This window comes from Schistocerca cancellata, chromosome 8 (genome assembly GCF_023864275.1).
Source record: "Schistocerca cancellata isolate TAMUIC-IGC-003103 chromosome 8, iqSchCanc2.1, whole genome shotgun sequence".
In the NCBI taxonomy this organism is placed as follows: Eukaryota; Metazoa; Arthropoda; class Insecta; order Orthoptera; family Acrididae; genus Schistocerca; species Schistocerca cancellata.
This window is the reverse complement of record NC_064633.1, coordinates 437,893,883-437,911,348: the sequence shown is the minus strand read 5'-3', so window position 1 is coordinate 437,911,348 and position 17,466 is coordinate 437,893,883.

Genomic DNA, 17,466 nt, shown 5'->3' with positions numbered 1-17,466 from the left:
GAAAAACGAGGTGAGTTGAGCAGGTTTTTTACATTCTCCATGATTGCCCTTGTCCAGTTCAAGCACGCTCTCTAGTAAGCTTAACGTTGCAAGCAGTTCAACAACGTGTTTAAACAACGTGACTATTGCCTGTATGACGTTTGAATCTTTGAAGAAGGAAAGAAGAAAACAGAAGTATTAATTTGTATCAGTACCAACTCTCATTCTTCAATATTGTATTAAAATGTAGGGGCTTACATTTGCTTCTGTATAGACTAACAGATCCTACGTAAATTTTTGTACACGGGGATGTTGGCGAGAATTCGTCATTCGCAACAATATTCGTTAATACTTCGCAGGTAAGGTCAATCCGGCTGTGTATTTTAAGACGCTGATACTTTGCTCTGTAGTAGCTCTGACGATGGCAGAAATTTTTACCAGATGTATATGAGCGGCAAGGGAAGGCAAGGGAAAGTGACCAGTCGGTCAGATGGGGACGTTTGCCCTGTCCGTCAGCTTGGTGCTGTTCGAGACTTGGGTATTCCCTAAATCGCTTATGTCAAGACACCAGTGTCATACACCGAGTAGAACGTATGCACTATGTATCAAGGAAGAAGCCCCTTTCCCTCAAGGCAGTTACACAACCCCTCGGAATGTCGGTGCCATCGGTGCTACATGGTTCTTTTTTCATCTCTTCGAAAAATCTGATTGAAGACGTACACTAATGACCCAACACACTATGAGCACCAACTTAATATCGTGTTGATTCACCTTCGTAAAGCAATGCAGTTACGATTCTGTATGACATAAAGTCTTGATAGGTTTACGCAACTTCCATGAATATTAAGTCGGAAGATTGTGGGCAAGGAGATAACCCAGTTGTAGTACAGTATTGGGTTGGCGAATAATATTCTACATTTTATACCGTCTATCTGTCGTCACATACACTGAAATTCGACTATGAAATCATTGGCATCAACTTGCCATAACTAAGGTAGTTGAATATTCTGGCGGCAACGGTGTTATCTCCGAATCGAGTTTATCGTGACACACCTTTAGCTGTAGCCAGCGATTCAGATACCGACTTCGAGACTGAAACAATTTACTTGCTCCCACATATCCGTAGCAGGCAGTAAACTCACAGCCGCACTCCCTCGTTCAAAAAAATGAAATGAGCATCTGGTATTGTTGGCCGGGAGGCCCCATCCGGGAAGCTCGGCCGCCGAGTGCAAGTCTTATTTCAGTCGACGCCACATTGAGAGACTTGCATGGCGGTGATGATGACGGAAACACAACACCAAGTCCACCAACGGAGAAAATCTCCAACAGGGGCGCGAATCGAACACGTACCCGCTGCATGGTACGCAAGCTCATTACCGCTCGGTTAAGCAGGTAGACGCCCTTGTTGAAGACGGCAGTTCACATTCTGTGATACCTTGGTCTCTATAGCGAGATAATGTTCCCCGCACAGTGACACCAAGCCAGTGTCGTATTTATTATACCCTCTGACTACTCTCGTGCTGACGAACTTCTCGGTGAGCCTTCACTACGTGTGATATTTACCTGGATTTCTCCTAACAGTACGATGGACCTTGGATTTTTTCACGGAATTGTAGTATTTCACAGTGTTCGTAACCTGCGTAACCACAGGTGGGTAGAATATATTGCTGTGCGTGGAATTCATAATCCATCGGATCTTCTAACGGTATTTATGTTCAAATAAAGGGAACAAAAACAACAATTCAACACATTTGATGAGTGACGCTTGAACCGCACAGTGTTTCTCAACGTCTGAGAGTAAGGATACAGTTATCTATAATAAAGCAATAAAGTGCACAAGAATTCAGTCAGGTGTTGATAAGATTTCAAAGTGGTGCAAAGATTGGCAACTTGACAAACTGCCTATTGGCTTCTGTCTCGGGTTCTTCGGCCGAGACAGAAGCCAATAGGCAGTTTGTCAACAAGTGGCCACGAAAGACTTAACAATTTTGGATTGGCAACTTGTTTTAAATGTTGAGAGATGTAAAGTTCTACAACTCACAGAGCGAAAAAGAAAGTAGTATCTTAGAACTTCAACATCAGTGAGTCACTAACGTAAATGTTGAAATCATACAAATACCTGTGAGTAACACTTTGTAGGGACATGAAATGGAAGGATCACATAGGCTCAGTCTGGGGTAAAGGATGTAGCAGACTTTGGTCTACTGATGGAATAGCAGGGAAATGGAATCACCTACAAAGAAGACCCATACTAGCATAATGCTGAAGTGTGTTGGATTCGCACCAGACCGGACTAATAGGTGATACTGAATGTATACACAGAGGGTACGTTTGTTTGACCTGTGGGAGAGTGTCACCAAGGTGCTGAAGAAACTGAACTGGCATACTCTTGACGATGTATGTGAACTACCTCAAGAAAGCGTCCTTACAAAGTTTCAGCAAACGACTTTCAATGATAACTCTAGGAACATGCTACAACCCCACATATATCGCTCTTATAGTGATCGAGAAGACAAGCTAAGACTAATTAAAGTATGCACAGTGACATTTATACAATTAGTCATACATGAATGCAACGGGAAAAAGCCCCTACAAATTCACAACGGGACTTACCCTCTGTCATACACTTCACAGTGATTTGCAGTGTATAGATGTAGATGTAGATGTAGATGTAGACAAGTACGTGCCTCTGGGCTGTACTGAGCAGCAGGATTGAAAGGGTGCGACCGAGTGATTGATTTGAGGTACAACTTCAAGGGTTGAAGGATTTATTTACAAACCCTTAAAAATCCAGAACATGTTACAATAATTTGACAGAGGATTTTCGGCAAAAAAACATTTAATTTGAGTTGAAGTAAGTAATGAGTTAAACAAGATAAAATACATTGTTGTTGTTGTGGTCTTCTGTCCTGAGACTGGTTTGATGCAGCTCTCCATGCTGCTCCATCCTGTGCAAGCTCTTTCATCTCCCAGTACCTACTGCAACTTACATCCTTCTGAATCTGCCTGATGTATTCACCTCTTGGTCTCCCTCTAGGATTTTTACCCTCCACACTGCCCTCCAATACTAGATTGGTGATCCCTTGATGCCTCAGAACATGTCCTACCAACCCATCCCTTCTTCTAGTCAAGTTGTGCCACAAATTTATCTTCTCCCCAATTATATTCAATACCTCCTCATTAGTTACGTGATCTACCCATCAAATCTTCAGCATTCTTCTGTAGCACCACATTTCGATAGCTTTTATTATCCTCTTGTCTGAACTATTTATCGCCCGCGTTTCACTGCCATACATGGCTACACTCCATACAAATATTTTCAGAAACTACTTCCTGACACTTAATCTATACTCGATGTACACTCTCAACCTTGTTTCCTTGCATAGCCGCGTCAACTCCTTTGGGACCCATCTTGCACATGTTTTGCGGCACTTCAGCTTGTTACAGATAATGTTATGAACTGTACCAGTACTGACTTGAGCCTTATCAACTATCATATCCACAGTCAAACTGCGGTCGGCACGAGTAATGTCGTCAATTCGACTTTCAAGTGAGTGAGTTGTAACTACATCTGGTCGGCCAGAACGGTGTTCGTCAGTCACTGAGTCGCGACCGTTTTTGAACTGTTCTACCCACTTGTCAAAATTTGCAAAATTCATACAATCTTCACCATGAACTTTAGACATTCTACATTATATATTCACTAGTTTCTCGCCTTCAACAAGTAAAAAACGAATAATAAAACGTTTTTCAGCTAATGTGAGCATTTCAAGCGGACTCGCCATCTTGAAATGTATTTTTGAGGTTATAAACAAAACGCTGATTAGATTAGATTTACTTTCATTCCAATTGATCCGTAGTGAGGAGGTCCTCCAAGATGTGGAACATGTCAGAAAAACAACAATACATGACAAATATTTACAACTAAAACAAATAACCTAATGTACCATTCCACAGGTCCCAAATGGAATGATCGTCATTTTTTAATGAACACTAAGAGTCATTTTACAAATACTAATGCACTGAATTTAAAATAAAAAAGTTTTTTATTTATTTATAAGGTAATAAACATGTAATACAACTACTGTAATACTTATTTACAATGAACACATTACTGCACTGAAATGGTGCAGAAGTTAGATTATACTTACACACAACCACACACACACACACACACACACACACACACACACACACACACACACACACACACACACACACAAATTTTCAGTGAACACATTACTGCACTGAAATTGTGCAGAAGTTATGTTGTACTTATATACAAATCAGTTGGTTTTACTAAGAAATTCATCAATGGAGTAGAAGGAGTTGGCCACCAATAAATCCTTTAGGCTTCTCTTAAACTGAATTTCATTGGTTGTTAAGCTTTTTATGGCTGCTGGCAAGTTATTGAAAATGTGTGTTCCTGAATAATGCACACCTTTTTGTACAAGACTAAGTGACTTTAAATCCTTGTGAATTATTTATATTTCTAGTATTGATTCCATGAATTGAGCTGTTGGTTTGAAAAAGTGATATATTTTTAATGACATATTTCATTAAGGAATAAATATATTGGGAAGCTGTAGTTAGTATCCCTAGTTCCCTAAACAGGCTTCTGCCGGATGTTCTTGAGTTCACACCACATATAATTCTTACTGCACGTTTTTGTACCCAGAAAACTTTAGCTTGGCTTGATGAATTACCCCAAAAAATAATCCCATATGACATTATGGAATGAAAGTAAGTATAGTATGCCAGCTTTTTCATTTTTATATCCCCTATGTCTGACAAAATTCGCATTGCAAACAGAGATTTGTTAAGACGCTTCAGCAGTTCTGTGGTGTGCTCCTCCCAGTTGAATTTATTATCAAGCTGTAATCCCAAGAATTTAACACTGTCCACTTCTTCTATCTTCTTGTCATCGTATGTTAGACATATACTCTTGGGACATCCCTTACAAGTTCTGAACTGCACGTAGTGTGTTTTTTCAAAGTTTAGTGACAAATAATTGGCTAGGAACCAGTGATTAATGTCCACAAATATTTTATTGGCTGATCTTTCTAAGACTACACTTGATTTGCTATTTATTGCAATGTTTGTATCATCGGCAAACAAAACAAACTTGGCATCTGGTAATGTTACAGATGAAAGGTCATTGATATACACAAGGAAAAGTAAGGGCCCCAAAATGGAACCTTGTGGGACCCCATATGTAATTAGTTCCCAGTTGGATGATGCCTGATAGCTTGATACATGTCTCTTACCTAATAACACCCTTTGTTTCCTGCCAGAGATATAAGATTTGAACCATTTTGCAGCATTTCCTGTTACACTATAATATTCTAGTTTATTTAAAAGGATATTGTGATTTACACAGTCAAATGCCTTTGACAGATCACAAAATATACCAGTTGCCTGCAATTTTTTATCTAATGAATTAAGCACATTTTCACTGTAAGTGAAGATAGCCTTCTCAATATCAGAACCTTTTAGAAATCCAAACTGTGACTTTGACAGTATGTTAGTTGAGATAAGATGGTTATAAAGACGACTGTACATTACTTTTTCGAAACTTTTTGAGAATGCTGGCAACAGTGAAATTGGACGGATATTTGATGCTATTTCTTTATCTCCCTTCTTAAACAATGGCTTAACTTCAGCATATTTCAGCCATTCAGGAAATATTCCACTGATAAACAACTGGTTACACAGATAGCTTAATATGTTACTTAGCTCAGGATCACATTCTTTAATTAACTTTGTTGATATTTCATCATACCCACTAGATGTTTTTGATTTTAAAGATTTTATGATGGACATTATTTCTGTTGGGGTAGTGAGGGTCAAATTCATATTATGGAAGTTACTTGAAATGTCTGGTCTAAGGTAATCCATAGCAGCATCTACCGAACCTGATTTTTTACATCAGCTGATCAGGGCTCATCGCAGTGATGAGAACTGAAAGCAGTAAAAGTACCAATCTTGCCCTACTAACAGATTTTTTCACCGACCAATTTGACCCTGTAGTTTTTGAATGGCACTCGTATTTAATGTGTTTCTGATTATGTTTTAGGGAATTGCTCAGCTGAATACTGTGGTGTGATTTTAAATGTTGTCAGTCCGTGGTGTTGTTGCTTGGAGTGAGATCAAGTTGTTTACTCAGATCTATGACTCAGAGTAAGAGTACTTCCGCTTGCCTCTGGTCTTACCCTCTCTGCAGTGAAGACGTGCGCGTCGTCATTTGCCACCACCGCCACGCCGGTCCGGCACCTGGCTCACAACAAGGAGGTCAGGCGTTTCTAACTGACATCTCATCCGGGGGATCACTGATGAAATTTGAGAAAAAAGAAAAAGAAAAGAAAAACATTAAGAAATAAAATTTTCGCCGGCCGCGGTGGTCTAGCGGTTCTAGGCGGGCAGTCCGGAACCGCGCGACTGCTACGGTCGCAGGTTCGAATCCTGCCTCGGGCATGGATGTGTGTGCTGTCCTTAGGTTTAAGTAGTTCTAAGTTCTAGAGGACTGATGACCACAGATATTAAGTCCCATAGTGCTCAGAGCCATTGAGTCAGCCATAAAAGTTTCAACACAACCGTCCCGCAGTTGCAAACAACCCAGCAATCTACTCCCCGTCCACACTCTCTGCCATCTCATTACTTTTAAAAGTATTCGAAAAGAAATAAATACGGGAAACATACAAAAATAGGTTGTTTTCAAACGTTTTTACGTCACCCCATGTGATCCACACCGCCACTGCTAGCACTAGTGGGATATCTTACTCCATCAGTATTGTCATACGAGTAGCAAAATCAGTCCAGAATGAGATTTTCACTCTGCAGCGGAGTGTGCACTGATATGAAACTTCATGACAGAGTAAAACTGTGTTCCGGACCGAGACTCGACCTCGGGACCTTTGCCTTTCGTAGGAGAGCTTTTGTTAAGTTTGGAAGGGAGGAGACGAGGTACTGGCAGAAGTAAAGCTGCGAGGACGGGGCGTGAGTCATGCTTGGGTAAGTCAGATGGTGGAGCACTTGCCCGCGAAAGGCAAAGGTCTCGAGTTGGAGTCTCCGTCCGGCACACAGATTTAATTTGCCAGGAATTTTATTAAGTCCTGTCCCTAACAAATCTGGTTGATACTGCGCCATGTGTTCCTGAGTTATATTCCAGTATCACCCTCCTTTTCATTCCAACGCCTATGGGATGTTGGTGTTATTAACCCCACAATGCTCCTTTCAGGTAGTTAGTACCCATTAAGATAACACAGAAAACAGCTGTGGGAGAAAATAAGGATGTTACGAATAACGAAGATTATAAACATTGTAAAAGTTACACTGAATGGCTCAAAAGGGTTAGGGTAAATGGAAGAAGAATATTCCATGGCGTTTGTCACAAAACAGATATCAGGCATGGAGACGGACTGGCTGGCTCTGAGCACTATGGGACTTAACATCTATGGTCATCAGTCCCCTAGAACTTAGAACTACTTAAACCTAACTAACCTAAGGACAGCACACAACACCCAGTCACCGAGCGAGGTGGCGCAGTGGTTAGGCACTGGACTCACATTCGGGAGGACGACGGTTCAATCCCGTGTCCGGCCATCCTGATTTAGGTTTTCCGTGATTTCCCTAAATCACTCCAGGCAAATGCCGGGATGGTTCCTCTGAAAAGGCACGGCCGACTTCCTTCCCTAATCCGATGAGACCGATGACCACGCTGTCTGGTCTCCTTCCCCAAACCAACCAACCAACCAACAACACCCAGTCATCACGAGGCAGAGGAAATCCCTGACCCCGCCGGGAATCGAACCCGGGAACCCGGGCGTGGGAAGCGAGAACGCTACCGCACGACCACGAGCTGCGGACAGGAGACGGGCTACCACCAATCTTGTTCAGTGTAGTAACACAGGAAGCACTTGATGAAAACAGTGAATAAGAAGAGATAATTACCATAGGAGTAAAAATGAATGTAGGTGCCTCTGCGGATGGTGAACCATTAATATCTGAAAATCTAGAGAACCTGAATGTCTTGAAAATATCGGGAAGAAAGCTATGTTAATGAGCAGGGGAAGGAAGGCTAGAGGTAAATAATGAGAAAACAAAATTAACGATGGTAGAAATTACAAGACAGGAAGGTGGGAAACCGTACAGACTGATAACCACATGTTTGAAGAAGCAGAACTGTATCAACAACAGAAATGAGGAGAAAGAAGACGTAGAAGAGACGATAAAAGCGGCTTACAGAGCATCTGGTTCGCTCAACAAAATATTGTCATACAAAATTTTATCAAGGGGAACAAAAATAAGGATATATAAAACTATAAAGAGACCAGTATTATTATATGTGGCAGAAATACGGGACCGGATAAGTACACAGCAGAAAGATGAAGATTTTTCTCTAAATAAAATCCTACGGAAGATGTTTGGACCAATTTGTGACGGAGGAGAACGGCGAAGAAGAAGAAAATACATTCTTACAGGAGCAACAAAGAGGAAGACGATGCTAAGCACAGAACCTTAAGGAAGAGGCTACTTGTTGAAGGGAAAAACCGATGGCGTTTTGTGGGGTCAGAAGATTAATCTCGTGTGTAAAACAGCTTCAAACTTTCGATTACTTTACAAATGAGCTAATCTGTTAAACTGAGACGCGTGAAAAACTGCCGCATCATGTGCGAAGTTTCAATTTATTGCTCATTTACTACTTCTCTTTTCTCAACATATTCCGCTGTGTTGTACAATGATATAAATTAGCAGCTGGATTCAGTGGTATATGCGGACGCCGTCTGTGAAATATGTTGCGAATAAAGTAAGTAGTAATGTAATAAATTAAAACGTCATTAATGATGCGGCTGTTTTTCTCTATACATCTCACTGTTTATGGCGCCATATCTCCTAAACTATGTGTCATACGGTTGTATAATTTAGCAGATACATGCAGTTGTATACGTTGATACCGTAAGCTAAAAGTGTTTTGATTAGAGGTAGTAGTACGGAAGTAATAAGTAGTGACATCACGCCTGATTCGGTAGTTTTTCACGCATCACAATGTTTATGACGTCATACTTCCTAAACTATGTGTCGTACAATTCTATAATGTTACAGATACGTTTAGTGGACGCTGTCTACAAAATTGGTTGCGAACAGTGTTAATAATAAATTGCAACCTCTTGCTTGAAGTGACAGTTTCACTGCCTGAATAGTCAAAATGTAGCAAGCGATTAACTTCTTCCTTTCGTTATTTTGTGGGGGGTGTCAGCGAGAAGAAGATTCTTATATACTTGAAATTATGTGTAATGTTCGTTACCAGTCGCCAAGTGCTCGCATTATGAAATACTAGATGAATATAGTCTGGATGTAGGACACTTCTTTTTACCCCTTCCTTTTACTCCCATCTTCATACCTGTGAGAAGCGTGTGGCGTTTCTCCCATAGCGCTTAGTTCCAGATAACAAGTTGAAATCGATCCAGTAGTTTAGGAGGAAATGTTGAACATGCCCATATTTTTATAATACACTTTAAGACAAATGAAAACGACACACCAAGAAGGAAGTATCCGAACTGGACGGAAATCGAAAAATGTGATGTACGTCTGCAAACTAAAAATTGTTTGCAGTTTCAGAAAAACTGGATAGTTTATTCAAGAGAAAGAGCTACATAAATTGAGCAAGTCAATAAAGTGTCGATCCATCTCTGCCCCTTATACAAGCAGTTATTCGTCTTGGCATTGACTGATAAATTGTTGGATAACCTCTTGAGGGAGGAATATGGTGCCGAATTCTGTCTAATTGGCGCTTAAGATCGTCAAAATCCCTGGAGGGCGCTGCCCATAAATTCCAAATGTTCAGAGTTGGGGAAAGATCTGACGACCTTGTAGGCCTAGGTGTGGTTTGGCAAGCACAAAGACAAGCAGTAGAAATAGCGCCATGTGCGAAATGTAAGAATATAAAGGCTTGCCATGAAGGCCAACAAAACTGGGCGTAGAATATCGTCGAAGTACCACTTTGCGGTAAGGGTGCTGCATATTACAACCATAGTGGTCCTGCTATGAAAGGATGTGCCACCCAAGATCATGACTCCTGACTGTATGGCCATATGGTGGGCAACAATCTAGTTGGTATGTAATCGTTGTGTAGGACGTCTCCAGATATGTCGTCGGCCTGGAATCTCATTGAATGAACTAGAATTTCCTTCAGTGACGAGTCCCGCTTCGAACTGAGCCCTGATGACCAGCGGAGATGTGTCTGAAGACGCCACAGACGGCCCGACAGCCCAGAGTAGTGGTCCGAGGTGCCAGTTCTTTTCATAGCAGGACCCTTCCGTTGTCATCAGTGGCACCCTTACCTCGTAGCGGTACGTCGATGATATTCTACGCCTCGATTTGTTGCCCTTCAGTTCAAGTCTTCCTTGGTTTACATTTCAGCAACATAATGCCCACCCACACATGGTACGCATTTCTCCTGCTTGCCTTCGTCCTTGCCAAATCCTGCTTTGGCCAGCAAGGTTGCCTGATATCTCCCGAACTGAGAACGTTTGGAGCAATATGGGAAAGACCCTCCAACCATTCTGGGATTTTGACCATCTGACGCGTCAATTCGAGAGAGTTTGGCACGATATCCTCCTGAAGGAAATCCAGAAACCCAGTTAATCAATGTCGACTTGCATAATAATTTGCTCAAAGGCCAGATGTGAACCAAGACGTTACTGACTTCCTTAATTTGTGAGGTTCTTTCTCTTGAATCGGTCATCCATTTTTTTCCGGAAACTGTTTGTCTCAACGTGTACTACACATCGATCGATCTCCGTCTCATTTGGATAATTACTTGGTGGTATGTCTCTTTTATTTTGTCGTACAGTGTATACAGATATATGCAAGGTTATTCGTAATACCTGGACGCACCAAGGTAGCCAAGAGCGCTAAATGCGCTGCTTCCTAGGCGCGCTGGCCCCGGATCGAATCCGCCTGGCGGATTAACGACGATGGCCGGTGTGCCGGCCAGTTTGAATGTGGTTTTTAGGCAGTTTTCCAAATCCCACTAGATGAATACCGAGTTGGTCCCCACGTCCCGCCTCGGCTCGTAGACATTTGAACATGTTCACACTTTTCCACGGATTACAATAGTCGCGAGACAGTTGGGGTACATTAATTCCATTTGGGGGGGGGGGGTTGTATGGGGTTTCAGCAGGAAGGGCATCCAGCCGCCCCTTAAACTGACCTTGTCAAATCCGATTAACCCTGCCGACCCTGTGTCACGCGGGAAAACAGGCAGAAGCGATAGATAGATTGAACTCGTAATACCTCTGGGGATACAGAAGACGACTGTGCGCAATTATTAAACATACAGAAAAGAGATATGAATGAATAGAGCATTCCTGCAAGTTGTAAGCTCAAATTATAGATGCTCAAAATGGCAACCTTTTATGATGTGGCAAATGTCAGTAGATTCGTTCAGTACACTGAAATCGCCACCACGAATTCGCTTGGAAGATAGCGCGACAGCAGCATAACCGACACGATACGTGTACTGACGTTGTCAGTTCACAATAGCATAGTCTCTGTTGCTAATGGCTCTAAGGGACAACTAGCGAAGATGCAGGCACACATAAAAGTTGAGTTTCAGAGCAGAGCGGTACCATGCAATGTTCCCTGCTATCGGATGCCTGAGTGTGAACTGTTTAATCGGGATGGATTTCATGCACGAATGGGAAGCTATGATCAGCCTTCCGAAAGGCCATTTAGTTTTATGCCATAAGTGTTTACTTTTGAATCTGATATCAATTAAAACACATACTGGCAGACACTGCAAAAAAGTAAAAGTAAATATCTTAAAAGATACGGTGCTGTGTATTCAGAGCGACCAGTGCAAATCATATGGCACACCTGTATCGAAAAACTCAGAGGACGATCAGAATACCTTGACCCACGTCCACCTAAACACAACAGAGTCAGAATATTTAGCTTGATGACAGAAAACTGAACTCGCATATTTGTTATTAAAGTACGTCTATGTATTTTACCAACTATCAGTTTAATAAGCCACAGCTGCAAAATACTAACACGTATTCTTTACAGACGAATGCAAAAACTAGTAGAAGCCGACCTCGGGGAAGATCAGTTTGGATTCCGTAGAAATACTGGAACACGTGAGGCAATACTGACCTTACGACTTATCTTAGAAGAAAGATTAAGGAAAGGCAAACCTACGTTTCTAGCATTTGTAGACTTAGAGAAAGCTTTTGACAATGTTGACTGGAATACTCTCTTTCAAATTCTAAAGGTGGCAGGGGTAAAATACAGGGAGCGAAAGGCTATTTACAATTTGTACAGAAACCAGATGGCAGTTATAAGAGTCGAGGGACATGAAAGGGAAGCAGTGGTTGGGAAGGGAGTAAGACAGGGTTGTAGCCTCTCCCCGATGTTATTCAATCTGTATATTGAGCAAGCGGTAAAGGAAACAAAAGAAAAATTCGGTGTAGGTATTAAAATCCATGGAGAAGAAATAAAAACTTTGAGGTTCGCCGATGACATTGTAATTCTGTCAGAGACAGCAAAGGACTTGGAAGAGCAGTTGAACGGAATGGATGGTGTCTTGAAGGGAGGATATAAGATGAACATCAACAAAAGCAAAACGAGGATAATGGAATGTAGTCGAATTAAGTCGGGTGATGTTGAGGGTATTAGATTAGGAAATGAGACACTTAAAGTAGTAAAGGAATTTTGCTATTTGGGGAGCAAAATAACTGATGATGGTCGAAGTAGAGAGGATATAAAATGTAGACTGGTAATGGCAAGGAAAGCGTTTCTGAAGAAGAGAAATTTGTTAACATCGAGTATAGATTTAAGTGTAAGGAAGTCATTTCTGAAAGTATTTGTACGGAGTGTAGCCATGTATGGAAGTGAAACATGGACGGTAAATAGTTTGGACAAGAAGAGAATAGAAGCTTTCGAAATGTGGTGCTACAGAAGAATGCTGAAGATTAGATGGGTAGATCACATAACTAATGAGGAAGTATTGAATAGGATTGGGGAGAAGAGTAGTTTGAGGCACAACTTGACCAGAAGAAGGGATCGGTTGGTAGGACATGTTCTGAGGCATCAAGGGATCATCAATTTAGTATTGGAGGGCAGCGTGGAGGGTAAAAATCGTAGGGGGGGACCAAGAGATGAATATACTAAGCAGATTCAGAAGGATGTAGGTTGCAGTAGGTACTGGGAGATGAAGAAGCTTGCACAGGATAGAGTAGCATGGAGAGCTGCATCAAACCAGTCTCGAGACTGAAGACCACAACAACAACAACATGTATTTTACGGCGTAATCAAAGAATGCCATTATTATATGCAAGTAGGACCTCATCAAACTTACTCTTATATGACATGCTCCATCCCCTTTACCAGAAAAGAGGCGATAAAGCAGGAAGTCAGAATAATGTTGAATTGCAGTCAAACTGAGACATCACTTACACACTAAATTTGCATGTTTCCCATTTCATGTGTAACGTTTTGTGTATTTAATTAAGTATATCTGCATCAAATAATCTGTTGGTACATTGAACCACAAAGAACAGACATTGTTATGAGTGGAAATTTTGTATGCTAATATCCACAGCAGAAACTTCGCATGTTAACAGCAGGCTATTGTGGACACATGTATATTATAGTTAAGTGTGTTAAGGTTCTACAACTAAATCTACATCTACATGGATACTCTGCAAATCACATTTAAGTGCCTGGCAGAGGGTTCATCGAACCACCTTCACAATTCTCTATTATTCCAATCTCCCATAGCGCACGGAAAGAATGAACACCTATATCTTTCAGTACGAGCTTTGATTTCCCTTATTTTATCGTGATGATCGTTCCTCCCTATGTAGGTCGGTGTCAACACTTTGGAGGAGAAAGTTGGTGATTGGAATTTCATGAGAAGATTCCGTCGCAACGAAAAACGCCTTTCTTTTAATGATTTCCAGCCCAAATCCTGTATCATTTCTGTGACACTCTCTCCCATATTTCGCAATAATACAAAACGTGCTGCCTTTCTTTGAACTTTATCGATGCACTCCGTCAGTCCTATCTGGTAAGGATCCCACACCACGCAGCAGTATTCTAAAAGATTGACAGTAGGTTGTTCGGTGGTACAGCTACAGGACATTTTATACGTTCAGAATGAGATTTCCACTCTGCAGCGAAGTATGCGCTGATATGAAAGTTCTTGGCAGATTAAAACTGTTTGCCGAATCGAGACTCGGATTGGGAACGTTAGTCTTTCGTGGGCAAATGCTCTATCTACTGAGGTATCAAAGCAGGACGCTCGATTTGTCCTCACAGCTCTATTTCCGGCAGTACCTGATCGTACCTTCCGAACTTCACAGAAGCTCTCCTACGAAACTTGCTCGACGAGCACTCAAGGCAGGCAGGAGATGAGGTGCTGATGGAGTACGGCTGTGAGGAAGTATCGACAATCGTGTTCGCGTAGCTCAGTCGGTAGAGAATTTGTACTCAGAAGGCAAGGGTTCGGAGTTCGAGTCGGTGTGAGACGTGGTTTTAATCTGCTAGAAAGTTTCAATTCACGTGTTGTTTCGTTATTTAGTGCTTATTGCAAAGCAGAACAACTCTGAGAGCTATTCACCGATCGCTTCTCCATTCTCGCGTACAGTCTTATGTTAGACTTTTGTTAAACTGGTCTGTCTTCACGTAACAATGACGTCATGAATCGCCTCAATGATCTGATGCATCCCGCCTCATAGTTTAATTTTGGCGATAAATTATTTCTGAAATGAATTCTGACTTATGACTACTCAGTATTTTACGGCATTTTGCCTAGAAGGAGACTACCTTGATTCAGCATTATTGGAGCTTTCTCTTTCTCGTCGCTACGTTCACATTATACAAAATCTCAGAGTGTTCATAGCTCTTCATATAGTGATCTCCTGAGAAAATATTTTACCTGTATATCTTCGTCTTCAGAAAGACAAGGAGGAAGGCTTCCAAGTTCCAGAGCTCAAAGCCGTCGTAGGTAACAGTCACCCTCACATTAGAAACTAAGAGTTAGTTGAAAGCCGAAATAGAGAGTAGGAAAATTTTCGGCAGTACGTGTAACGTAATTGGCGAGACAGACTCACAAGAAGCCTTATCTGTAATGAAATCGAAATGAATCCGGTTGAGAAGTAGTATGAGCAAGAGAAACCGGTGGCCCGTGGACATTAGTAATCACGTATGTCCACCGATCACCAGAGTCAGATACGTCGCAGGCAGAATCATTATAACATAGTCTAAACTGTACCATCCGGAATTCCCCCGACTATACTCTATTAGTTGTAAGTGATTTTAAACTGCCCGAGTCCACAAGGAAAACTACGTATACGTTATCGGCGGTAAGGACAAACATTCTTGCGAACTAATACTAAAATCTTTGTCCGACAGATTTCTGAACAGCTAGTCCAAAAACACACATAGGGAAGAAATAAGTTACATTTCTTAGTTAAACAGACTGAATTACTTTCAAGACTGTCGCTATTGAGGAACTGATTAGCGACCATGATGCTATTACAGAAACAACGGTCACCAAAGGAAAAACTTAGGTCTTCCATAAAGCTACAATAAAAGGTACAACCAGAATTTGGCAAAAGGTTTGTCAGAAAATTCTGGTCGTAGGTAAAGTCAATCAATGGGCCTAAACCTTCCATTCAACCTCTCGTCCATGCGTCTGGTGTTTAAACTGAACTCTGAAATTCCGCATCTGAAAATGTATCTTCTCCTGAGGATACAAGCGTAATAATATTTGACCGCCAGTCAGATCCACGAAGAGCAGATGTCACTATTAGTACCGCCGGTGTTGAAAAACAATTACGACGATTTAAACCGAAAAAGAGACGAAACAGTGATGGAATTACAGCTAGATTTTACATTCAATACGGCACGGAATTAACTCCTCTCCTAGTTCATATTTATGGAAATTCGCTTGTGTAACGACCAGTCCCGTATGGCTGCAAGAGAGAGACGGTCACTTCTGTTCACAAAGAGGGCAACAGACCGTATATACAGAATTACAGGTCATTGTCGCTGATATCTGCCAGTCACAGGATCCTGAGCATATTCCAGGGCTCGAAAAGTATGACAAACTTCTCTCAAAGAATAAACACATGTTGGAAAACTAATCACTCATGTTAAACACAGCTTACTTTATTTGCACACGTCATCTTGTAAACACTGGATGCAAGTGAGAGAGCAGATTCTATGTTTCTAGATTACCGAAAGGTGTTTTGGCACTGTACCACATCGCCAGTTACAACCAAGACACCATCATACAAAGTATCTCAGAACACAGAGGAGAGTTGCCCAAGTTGTACGACTTTTTAGATTTCATTTATTACAGCCTAAACATTAAATCACAAATTTATTTAAACAATGCCATCTACAAATGCATGATATGCATGATATTGTTGTTGGCATCGGATTTAAGGATTGGTAAATCTGAAGAAAACAAAAACATCTTATACTTTATTTTCTAGACGTCTGCAAGTTGCACAAATTAGGAATCTGGTTTCCTAATTTGCACCAGTGACTGCATACATTGTGTCACTCCTATTATCTACGTCCCTGATCTCATTAAAATGCACTAGTCTAAGTTTAAGGAAAGTTTCTTATTGTAGCTGTAGGCCTCGCAGTACAACATTTACGCGCCTCTACCCCCCCCCCCCCCCCCCCACCACCATCTCCGTCCCCCCTCCTCACTTTGCATGGATCCACCACATCTTGCATTTGATGATTTTTTCATTTCTTCCTCGCACAACTCGCAACAATGTCTTAGGACTGAATTTCTGTGGAGGATTCCACGCAGAATCCTCAAAACACTTCCTTTAGTCAAGTCGAGCCGTGATTCTGTATTTCCTGTCTTTTGCTTCCGCTAGCTTTCTATCCATTTTAAATCGAGTTAGTCGTCACCTCACGGGCGCCTCGGCTAGGCCTTGAAGTTTTGCTTGGAGATTTCGTCATTTCCCTTTGGTGGGACACCTACAGCCCAATTCTTGCCCGCCCATGGCTTCTTCTGAATTGCAATTATGGGTAATCCGTTTTGTTTCGCAATGCTGACGCTAGTGTTCATACATCCGAAATGAATAAATCGAACATCATATCAGGAAATTTAAGGACATGCTCTTCCAATTCGTTTCTAACTTCGTTGGAAACACTACGGAGCAGGCAAAATGTTTTATTTCAGCATATGCATTTTTTGTTTTACTTTCTGAATGACTCTTAACTGTTTGTTTAGCCACATTTCAAATGTGTGCCAATTCAGTTAATCCACAATCCTCAATAGGTATACTCTTACAGATAAATGAAATTCATTTCTGCTCCACTTCCGACAACACGTTTCTGTTGCCATACTTTAACACGAAATAATTATTTAATTAATAACTTACGGGTAAATACCTCTTTAGAAAATTCACCACATCATTTCTAAACAGTAAGTTGCACTAATCGTGCTAAACGCCT